At 45.8% G+C, this 11529-nt stretch overlaps 1 protein-coding gene across 1 annotated transcript in view; it reads left to right on the forward strand.

Annotated features, from left to right (window-relative positions):
- The window catches only part of NHSL2 (NHS-like 2), a 257924-nt gene that overhangs the window by 189136 nt on the left and 57259 nt on the right, over positions 1–11529 (forward strand). The window lies entirely within an intron of this gene.

An 11529-nucleotide genomic window follows, 5' to 3' on the forward strand; every position in this document is an offset into this window, starting at 1 on the left:
CAAAGCTCATGTTCGGCCTTTTTCCACTCTGTGAGCAAGACTCAGCAATGCCTCTCTTCTGATCAGAAGACACGGGACATGGGACATGGGCTCGGTCCATCGCCCTTCCTCATTTTGCTGGTGTAGTCATTTGGTACCGAATAGCAAAGGAGTCCCATTGTAATGAGCTTTTGACACACTTGACTTATTCCCTGGGTCTTCGTCTTTCTAAACACACGGAAATAAATTTGAACAAGATATGTTTTCAGTGTTTGAAAGCCAGGGATTCTCTCATGCTTCGTGCCCTGGGAAAAAGGCTTTGCCAGAATCTGCAGTCTGCTGGCCAGGGTGGAGGTGGCAGAAGCAGTGAGGAAGGTTGGCAGGGTTCACCTGATACCATGGAGAGCAAGGTTGGACTCCAGGTCCCGTTATTCTCTAGCTGTTGGACCTTGGGAAAGCCCTTTTCCGTCCCTGAGCCTCAGTTTCCTCCCTTGTTAAATGGGTCTAGTCATCTTTAGCTTCTCCGTTGGTGGTGAGGGTGATATGAGATGACCTCTCCCTAGGTAGAGCAGGCCCTTGCTAGGAGTTGGGGAAATTGGATTGAATTGCATCCAGCCATAGTTCACAGACTCATTCCAGGCCAAGAGAGAAAGTGTGTGTGCGAGAGAGACTTGCAAAAAACAAGGCCTATCTCTGTGCACGTCTCTCCTCTGGGAAGGAAGGGGCCCATGCGGTGACAATAGACCAGGGGCGCTGACTCAGACAGCCAGTTCCTGTTCATTTCCCCTCACTGCAGGACAGCAGCTGAGCGGGAGGTCAGCTCTCTGTGGGCTCTGACTTGGGCATTTGGCTGAGAACCTTACCTAGAGAAAGACAATCCCAACTTAGATAACTCCCCTCCCTGTCCACTGTAGGACCAGTTTGGCTGTGGGTGGAGGGGGGGGGGTAAGAAAGGAGAGAGAGGAAACTTGCTTTTTGGATCCGGAGTTGCTTTTCCTAGGCTGGGCTGCCCAGGAACAGCCTCACCGGGCAAAGGAGCATGTGATCAATGGGGCCAAACTGAGCCAGCCAGGGCGCTGGGAAACGGGGTTCAGGAAGAGTCCCTGGGCACCCACTGTGGAGCCTGGGGACAGGGCCTGGAACAGTGTGGAGCCCCTCAGCTCCCTGCCCTCAGTGTGAGTCCACCACACGTTTCTCTCTTGCATGAAGATTTGCTGGATGTGGGTTCTTGATTATCCACACTGCAAGGATGGAGAGAGCCGAGTCTGTCACCCTCTTCTGGAGCCGGGGAGGTGAGTCGCTGGGGGAGGAAGGTTGTGTGCTCAGCAGAGGGGCTAAGGGAAGGAATTGGGACTGGTTGAGGAGAAGGAGCTTACTGGACTCAGAGCTGTGCTGGGGCAGCCTGGTCTGTCTTGGGGGGGCAGTGGGTCCCAGGACTAGGGATGTGCAAGGAGGGCCAAGATAGCCACTCGGCAGAGAGGCTGTAAAGGGAATTCACGAGTGGGTGACTCGGAGGGGAAGAGGGTGGATGTGATCACATCCCAACCCTGATATTGTGGGATTCTCAAAGGATAATAAAAGTGACTGAGGAATTGTGCGTGCATGCGTGTGTGTAAGAAATACTGCATCTCTTTCTATAAATCGACTTAGCATGGATTCTGCAGCCTTGTCCCTTGGATGGTAGACAATCCCATCGAAGTCAATCTTGGGGCTTTACCCATCTGCTGGACTCCTGTTAAAATGCCAAATTCGTGTTTGCAACACAAAAGCATGGGGGCAGGTGGAGGCAGGAAGGGGGTGCACTGGTCATCTGTGCACACAGGTTACTACCAAGGGGCCAAGTGCTCTCTAATCACAGTTCAAGCCAGACCTCCTGGCAGTAAAGCAGCGTCAAAGGCAGAGCCCTGCACCACACTGGGACCCCTCTCTGGCTTCTGTGAAGAGGATAAGCCAGAGTGGGGGAGGGGATACTGCAGTTACATGCTCTGGAATATGTACGGGAAGCTGCTGTTATGGTTGTAGAGGTAGCTGGCAGGACAGAGTGCAAGTTCATGCTGTGTCTCTGGGGTTCTAGTTGGCCCTTTCTGGCAGAAGTATGCTCAAAAGCTTATGAGCTAAAGCGATTTGAAAAGCAGGGTGATGGGACCAAAAAGGAAGTCCTGTGAGGACCATGTGCTGCTTGGCATGGAAAAGAATCAGAAGAAAGTAGTCTTTGGTCTTCAGGTCTTTGAGGGGCTGTCACAGGGTGAAGGGAGTAGATGAGGTCTAAGTGGGGCCTCAGGCAGCAGAGCTGGGCCTGTGGACAAGGAGGAATTTTCTAACAGGCTCTCCGTGGCTTCAATGGGCCACCTTGAAGGGGAGCAAAGGGTATGGGTACCTTTGGACAGGTTGCCTTTTCCACAGAGTCATGGGGTGAGCCCTTGAGGAGATAAGGGCCTGTGGGTGCTGGCCTCCCTCTTCTGAGGAGGGAGGCAGATGGAGGGGCCACCTTTACCTGGACTGAAGGCCCAGCCCCGCCTGTGGTCGGCTGCCCCCTCCCACCTCCACGGCTTCTTCCCTGGGCTCTCTTATCTCTCTCCCTCCTCTGGGGCTCCCTGCTTCCATCTCCAGCCAGTTCTCCACTCTGCAGCCAGAGTGAGCCTTTAAAAAACAGTCCCTCCCAGCATCCACTGGTGAAAGTCCAGATTTATTTCTCTTCTCTATTGCCTCCTTTCTACTCTCTAAAAACAGAGCAGAGATAAGATCGTTTCTCTCTCTAACGCAGCTCTGACATTTCATAAATCTATGTCCTAGACAACTGGAGAGGGCTATATTTAACCTTCTGTCTTGTAGCTTTTAATGGAGGGACTTGCTCCAGGCACTGCCTTCTAACTCCACTGGAGACCAGAGTCTTTTCTTTGTTCTCTGCCAGCCTCTGCCTCCAGTGGACAGCACAGGCTGCTTGGCCAGCCCTTTGCCCCACAGCAGCCACCTTCCCCTCTGTCTCTGGGTGGACGAGGTCCTGGTCCAACCCTCTGTGCCCCCTCAGCTTTCTTATCTGCAATACTTGAAAGACTCCTCACTAACCCTATAGCCGGGATGAGTGGGACGGCCAGGTGAGCACAAGAATAGGGCAGACAGGGCCTGGAGGTGTGGGCTGGGAGTCTGCGCTAGGGAACGAACCAGGAGAGAAGAAAACCTATCGTCAGGGGTCTGGGAGAAGAATAATGCTAAGTAATGTACGAGGCCCTGTGCTAGAAGCTGTGCATATATTGTCTCGTGTGTCATAGGACTGACACAACAGTCCTATGACACAGGTATTACCACTGCTCACATTATACTCCAGTGAGGATGCTGGGGCTCAGAGGAGTTAAGTGACTTATCCAAAGTCATACATAGGTAGAAAGTGACAGAACCGGGATTGAACCCAGGCCTGTCAAACTCAAGGTCTCTTTGCCAGGATGTACTGGCTGAACTGGCACTGCCCTTTGGAGCAGTTTGGAAGTGCTGGACCACCTTACTTCCTCAGGTTTCTTTTGTAAGTGCTTGAGCCCCTGTCAGGTTCTTTCCACACCACCCATCCCCCAGACTTCCTGCCCACCTCAACCTCTGTCCCTAGCTGAGGAGCCCAGCCCAGTAGTTTGGGTTTTTGATGGCACCCCTGTGGTCTCAGGCCTCGTGGGCTGGCTTCTTCCACACTCTGTTCTCTTCTGCCTTGCAGATGACAGCTACTGGGACCAGTAGCCTAAAACAGTAAGCTGTACTATTCCTTTTTTCCATGTCTGTTCCCTAGACTGCTAACACTAACCCCCTCTGTGGCCTTGGACAAATTGTGTCCCTCTGGTGGTCCCAGTTTCCCCAGCTGTAAAGTGGGAAGATAGGACACTCTGTAAGGGCCCTTCCGGCTCTGAGAGTCTAGGATGGCCAGGGTCCTGCCACTCTCCCAAGCCCCGCCCTGGGCTTCCCCCCACAGTGTTGGGGGCGAGCATCGCCACAGGCACTGATTTGGAAACCTTTAATGAGCCAAGCAATTGCTCCAGAAACAATGGACAAAACAACAGAGTCGTACTAACTACATTTATAGGGCACTTTATTGTTTACCAACTTTTTTCACAGTCCATGGAGTGGCAGGGAGAGGACTCCAAGGTGATTTTAATGGTACATAGTACAGCTTTAAAGAACATTGAATTACATAGTGAGAAAATGATTCTCTTTTCCTTCTCTTTCCAGCTTTCTGATTACATCAAGGAGAAAGTCTCAGTGTGGTGCTGTTCTTCAGCCTCTATAATGCTTGCTAATCTTTTTCCATAACAAAGCTAGAGCAGGCCTCCGGCTCAAAGATATTGACAGGCAACAATATCTGCATAGAATTTAATTACTCTGCTCTGTTTCCGTTGTATTTCTTTTTACAGTTACTTTCTATTTATGGCAAGTGACACACTCCTTTTGTTTTGGTTTTAGGTTGCCATATAAAATTTCTTTTAAAATGAATTTATTTAAGCAAAAAAAATCATTACAGAAAAAAATTAAGTGAATAGTAAATACAACCAGTGGTGCCTAGATATGACAAAACTGTGAAAGTGGTACCAAAATGGCTGAAGCTTGGCCATCTCTTGCGTTGCTGAAATTATGTGCTTATAGGCCTGTATCTTCCACCCTTTTGGTTCTAAATGCATTTTATAAGAAAAACTTGGAAAGAGAAAGAGAGAGGAATAAAAATATAGCTATGAGTGAGGACTGTGACAGTGACTAGGCCCTGGGGATGGTCGTAGCTCCTGGGATCACTTAGAACTGAGGCTTCCTAGATGCTGAGACAGAGTCTACATAGGCCACAAACCCAGCCTGGGGACTACTGTTGGGAGGGGCGTTGCAGGTCACATGTAGGAAGGAAGTTTATTGGGGTGCTTTCAGGATCGACATCTAGAGTCTAAGGGAAAGCCGCAGGATTGGCTCGAGGGAGAAGTTGGGCTGCAACGCTGTCCTAGTAATAGCCTCAGCTGACCCCTTGGGGAGCTCTGGAGCTGGGTTGGCCCTTCAGAGTCATTCAGAGTTGTTCTTCAGAGTTGTTCTGAGTTAGTGTGTGGGGACCAGTCCTTAGATACAGGCTGTCCCCAAGGAGGGAGCAGAGCCTTGGGCAAGGCAGCTGCGTCTGGAGCGGCGGCTGGGCATTTCCCAAAGAGGGTTGTCAGCCAACAGCACTCTCGGTGGCTGAGGGAAGACGGCCTTCAGTCCTGAAGGGGAATCTGGGTGCTCATCACAGTGTCTACCACAGGGGCCTGGTCAGAGCCACCAGGGCTTCCATGCTGGGGAGGCGGTGAGAAAAAAACAGGGCTTTTGGAGGCAGAGTGTGGCTATCAAGAGTTGGTGGCTGGAAGGGCCTAGTAAATGTTTGTTAGAAGCATAAATGGCTGGGTATGATGTTCCAGCCACTGTGCCTAGAGGCAAGAAGCATAAAGAGGCAAACAAGTCACAGGGAACTTCTGGTATAATTGGGGCGACAGATATGTAAAGAGACTATTCCAGAACAGTGTGCTAAGTGCTATATCTGTGATGTGTACCAAAGACCATGCTTCACAATACTGTTCTTGCTTCTCTTGGAGGCCTTATCATATGGCCCTTTCAACCACCCTCTAAGGCATGAATTATTGTCCTCACTCTACATATGTGAAAATTAAGATCCAGGGATTTGCTTTTGACCTCACTGCAGGTCAGATAACCTAAGCTGGGACAGCCCCTAGCACAGTCTGCCTTCATAGCCCATGCCCTCCCCCTACACCACCCAGCCCCTCTCAAAGACACATGTAGTCCTTTGCAGTTTGCAACGTGCTTATTACAAATATTTCACCTTGACACAGCCCTGCAAGAGAGCAAAATAAGGGTGTCAGAAGAAAATAGGTTTGTACGTTTTTTTAAAACCTGCCTGGTATACCTTCAGAAATAGGTACATTCGGATCATATTTATAACAGTGATACTCTTTTTTATTCCGGTTTTCTTTTTGCTACACATTCTTAACCACCTGTGAAATGCTTCCATCACACTCATCTGTTCTTCCATATCTTGTCTCAAAAGTGAGAAAGTTGTGATATAAATCCACTTAGTTCCTTTGGAGCTGAGGGGGAAATAGAGGTTTTTAAAATTTTTCAGCCTTAATAAAAAAAATGCAAAATTTTCTTGGTTTGAAACATTAAAATGTATGAAACCAAGAATACCTCTGATTTTATGTGTGATTACTACTGTAGGAGAGTTTTTTTTTTTTTGGTGGGGGATATAGTCTGAAGAAAAGGCCACTTAGAGGCAAGTAAATATCCACTTTGAGGAGCTGGGTTTGGGGCAGACCAGCTGCTCCTTTTCCCTCCCCACCACCCCTAGGCTGTGCCCTCTCCCCCACCTTTGTGCCCACCGTCCTCCTCAAACTCCAGGCCAACTCCCCCTTTTCTCTTCATTCCCTGCCTAAAAGATTCCTCAGGGCCTCCTTTTCTGTCAAATGCCAATGAAGGTAAATTTTGAGGCCGAACAAAAAGAATTGTAGCATCTTTCTCAATGGGTTTCATTGAGATCTGCCTGGTCCCAGAGCTCACCTAAAGCAAAGCTTTCTCCCGAGTTTTTCTAGCAGAAGCTATCACACTGTAGAGAACCAACAGTTGTTCTGTGTTCCAGAAGAGACAAGTCTTCATATGTTCCCAGTGAAAACAAAGATGCACATGCTCTGTGGCCATGCCTGTCACTCACCTGACTTCATTTCCAATCACTATCATGGGGCCAAAATTCAAGTTTCTCTTTGGAACTACCAAAATACCAAGCTGGTCTCATCGGTTGATCAAAGGACCTCATTTCTACTCATTTTCGTTACTTCCTTGTGCAGAGAGTAATGGGGCCCAAAGTGGGATGCCAGGATCAGCTTTACACTTTAAAGATTAGCAAGGTAAATAAACCCGCTTTATCAAAGTGAAATTTTCAAAGAGTTAAAAGCATGACTCTTATTCAAATATATAGTGACCACATGTCAGAGATTTACAAGAGTATTTCAAAAAGTTCGTGGAAAAATAGAATTAAAAGATCAGTCTTTCCATGAACTTTTTTTTTTTTTAAAGATGACTGGTAAGGGGAACTTAACCCTTGACTTAGCGTTATCAGCACCACACTCTCCCAAGTGAGCCACGGGCTGGCCCTTCCATGAACTTTTTGAAGTACGCTCATATTTAAGTCATTGATGAGGGAACCAGCATTACAGTAAAACTAGTTTTTAAGAAGATATGAGAGTTAAACATAGAATTACCATATAACTCATCAATTACACTTCTAGGTATATGTAAGGTCGCTGAAAATGTAAGGTCGCTGAGGAAGGAGACCCTGGCCAGTTAACGAAACAAAAGATTTTATTAGCAAGTGGCAAGCAGACCTGCTGGGCTGAGCTGAGAGGCAGCAGGGTGTCATTTTTATAGGGATAAGATTGGCATCTGGCCTAGCCTAGGAAGACAGTCACAGCGTTCTACTCCGGATGTAGCCTGCTCAGGGGAACAGACTTGGGGAGACAGAAACCTTGGGCTACCCTGGGGAAGCAGTTACAATGTTACACTCTAGGTACAGCTTGCTTAGCCTGCTTGTGAGGGCAGAGACCTTGAAGAACAAAACTTAGAGAAATGAAACCGAAGGGTGGGGGCTTTCTAAAAGTCAGGTTTTCAGTTCCAGGGACCTAACAGTATATACCCTAAAGAATTGAAACAGGGACTTGAACAGACACATGTGTATGAATATTCATAGCAGCACTATTCACGATAAGTGAAAGGTGGCAACAACCCAAATGTCCATCAACAGATGAATAGGTAAATAAAATGAGTAAAATGGAATATTATTCAGCCATAAAAAGGAATGAAGTTCTGACACATGCTACAATATGGATCAGTCTTGGAGACATGTTAACTGAAAAAGGCTAGACACAAAAGAACAAATATTGTATGATTCCACTTATATGAAATATTTAGAATAGGCAAATTCCCAGGGGCAGAAAGTAGATTTGAAGTTATCAGGGGCTAGGAGGAAGAAGGAATGGAAAATTACTTCTTAATGAGTACAGAGTTTCTGCTTGGGGTGATGAAAAATTTTGGAAATAGATAGTGGTGATGGTTGTACAACATTGTGAATATAATTAATTCCATTCAATTGTACAGTTAAAATTCTTTAAATGGCAAATTTTCTTACATATATTTTACTGCAACAAAAGATAATGAAAAAAAAAGAAAACCCAGATGTGATAGACTTCGAAAGAACGCTGGAATAAGATACAAAGGTTGGATACAAAACTGGGTATGGTCAATGCACCGCATAACAACATTTCGGTCAACAACTGACAGCATATATGACGTGGTCCCATAAGATTGTAATGCCTATACCATATAGCCTAGGTGTGTGGTAGGCTATGCTATCTAGGTCTGTGTAAGTACACTCTATGGTGTTCACATAATGACAAAATTGCCTAATGATGCATTTCTTAGAACATATCCCCCTCGTTAAGGGCGTGACTGTAATTCTACAGGGTAATATAACTGTAACCTTTGAGGCTATCTTTCCTACTGGACAGAATTAATTTACATTTCTATTATGTAAAAATCATTTACAACTTATTAATCTTCTACAAGTTTACTTTTAACTTTACTGACTCTGAAACTTAACTAATAGTGAATAGTGAGTCAAGCAGCTGCGTAAATGATGCTCCCGTATACTCCAGAAAGGGTACTCAGTGATTATTTTTGCCTTGTTGTCATGTTTTAGATAATTTTTCGTAACACCTTAAATAATACATGACAAAGCACAACTCCCATGTGGGTCTCCATGAAAGAGCCTTAACTTTAGCTTCAAGGCCTGACTCGCACAGGCATTAGCATCTTCGTGACATCTTCTAGGACCGCTTATCAGGCCCACTTCAGTCCACCCTGTACATCACCGCCAGACTGATCTTTCAAAGCACCACTTTCGTTGTGTTCCTTCCACACACACAAGTTGAAATGATCTAGCCCACACTTCCCAGACTGGCTTGCGGAAGCCTCTGGAATCTAGCCTGGCTAGAGATTTGGAAAGGAGCTTTTAAGTTACCTCCCCCTCGGTCCCAGCCAGGTTGGTGTCTCTGTCTTCTCACTGTGCTTCCCCTGACTCTGTACCTTTGCTCAGGCAGATACTCCTACTTTGAATGTTTCTGGCCCACCTCTTAGCCTGACTGGCCTATGGCAGTGTTTCCTGAATTTCAGTCATCCATGTACCACTGTCACAAATGTTTTTTACTATCTGTACTACAGTTAGCCCTCCGTATCCACTGGTTCTACATCCATGGATTCAACTAACTATGGCTCAAAATTATTTGGGAAAAAAACAATAAAAAATAACAATACAATAAAAATAATACAAATTTTAAAATATAGCATAATAACTATTTGCATAGCATTTACATTGTATTAGGTATTATAAATAATGTAGAGATGATTGAAGGTATATGGGAGGATTGCATAGATTCTATGCAAATACTACACTATTTTATATCAGGGACTTGAACATCCATGGATTTTGGTATCCGTGCAGGGTCCTGGAACCAATCCTCCATGGGCACTGAGGGACAACTGTATTTTCTAATTTGAAAAAAATCTCCTCCCTTTTTAAAGTTTTTACTTCCCCAAGGCTGCAGGGTTCATATGCTATTTAAAGAAAAAAGTTCATCTGTGTATCACCTTCATTTCATACTTGATTGTGTTCTAATCGTTTGGTGCATTTTGCCTCACATGAAGATGGCCGTTGTCACCCTCCAGCACGCAGCCCTGATCTGAGCACTTGGCAAGTCCTCACTACATACCCTTTGGTTGACTGACTGTCCTGTCTTTTTCATAAGTTCCCATCAGAATGCTGAGGACTTTCTCTTTGCCCCTGCAGTGTGCACAGAAACATTGAAAACACACTTCCTGCCCTCCAAGGACTTATCTTTTGGCTGGGGGAACAAAAGCGGGTGCTCTAGATGAGTCAGGAGGACCTAGGTTCCTCTCGGCCACTTTCTACTTATGTCACCTTGAGCAAGAAGCCTCCCCTCCCCTCAATTTTCTTATCAATGAAATGAGAATAATGATAACACCTGCCTTGCCTACCTCATGAAATGGACAGGAGTCTCAAATGAAGCAATAGGTGGGTAAGTGCTTTGTAAACAAGAAAGTGATACCTGCATTTTAGTTAAATGATTCCATGAAAGTTAAATAACAGTTCAAGATGGTCAAATAAAGAATGTCACAAGGCAGTTTCCCAAGCTCCAAATGAGTCCCTATGGTACTCACTCGCTCATGGGCGGATGGCGTGCTTGAGACAGATGGTACGAAGCAGGAGTGGAAGCTCAGTAAGCTGGGGCGTAGGGGTGGGGGCCGGGATCTAGGTGTGGAGCATGAGGGAAGCAAATTGAATGAGAGAAGATGGACACCTGCTTGGGGCTGATGAGACAGCCAGTTGGGCTTCACAGAGTAAAGTGTGAAGTGGCCGTGGGAGAAAAGGCCAGTTGAGCCAGGCTGGGGAGCGGGGCCTTCCTGCTGTGAGAAGCCACTGGGGGGTCTTGAATGGAGGAGCCCAAGTTTTAAAACACAGATTCCTTTAAGACTGGGGCTTCTTTTTCTCCCCATAATGTATTTATTTTCATTAAGTCTGAAAAGACGGACTCATTATACAAAATAGTCAAAAGTAAGTCAAAAAGTAGAGTAAAAAATGAAAGTCCACCTTTAACTCTACCCTCGCCCCTCCATGCAGCCAGTGCCAATCTCTTTCAAAGACTACACACTGTTAACAGCGTGGTGCATATTATTCCAGACGTTTTCCTATGAATGTGCCTGCATACGTGTATGTATTCATATCTTTTTACACAAATGAGATTCTATTATACACTTTACACAGAACCTTGGTTTTTTTTTTTTTATTGATTATACATATTTATGGGGTGCAGAGTTGACTATCAATATTTGTGTACAGTATGTGATGATCAAATCAATATTATTAGCATATTCATTATTATAGATTGTAATTATTGTTTGTGTCCCTTACCCAATTTGTCCCTAACCCCCCTCCTCCTCCCCTTTTCCCACCTCTAGAAACCTTAGGTCTGTTCTCTCCTTCTGAAAGTTAAACGTATTATTGTGGTCTTTCTTTCTTATCTCCCACTTATGAGTGAGGATATGTGGTATTTCTCCTTCTGAGTCTGGCTTATTTCATTTAATGTAATTTTCTCTAAGTCCATGTTGCTGTGAATGGTGGAATTTCATTCTTTTTTATGGCTGAGTAGTATTCCATTGTATGTATATACCACATTTTCCTTATCCAGTCGTCCATCAATGGACATTTAGAGAACCTTAATTTTCAAAAAATTTAATGTGTCTATGGACATCTTTCTGTGGCAGAATACATCTTCCTTTTGGGGCCGGCCTGGTGGCGCACTGGATAGTGCGCCGCTTGGGAAGCGCGCGCTTCCCACCCGAGGGTTCGGATCCCACATACAGACCGGTTCCCGCTCACTGGCTGAGCGAGGCACGGGAGCAACACCGAGGGTTGCAATCCCG

This window comes from Galeopterus variegatus, unplaced genomic scaffold (assembly GCF_000696425.1).
Source record: "Galeopterus variegatus unplaced genomic scaffold, G_variegatus-3.0.2 Scaffold1372, whole genome shotgun sequence".
Lineage (NCBI taxonomy): Eukaryota > Metazoa > Chordata > Mammalia > Dermoptera > Cynocephalidae > Galeopterus > Galeopterus variegatus.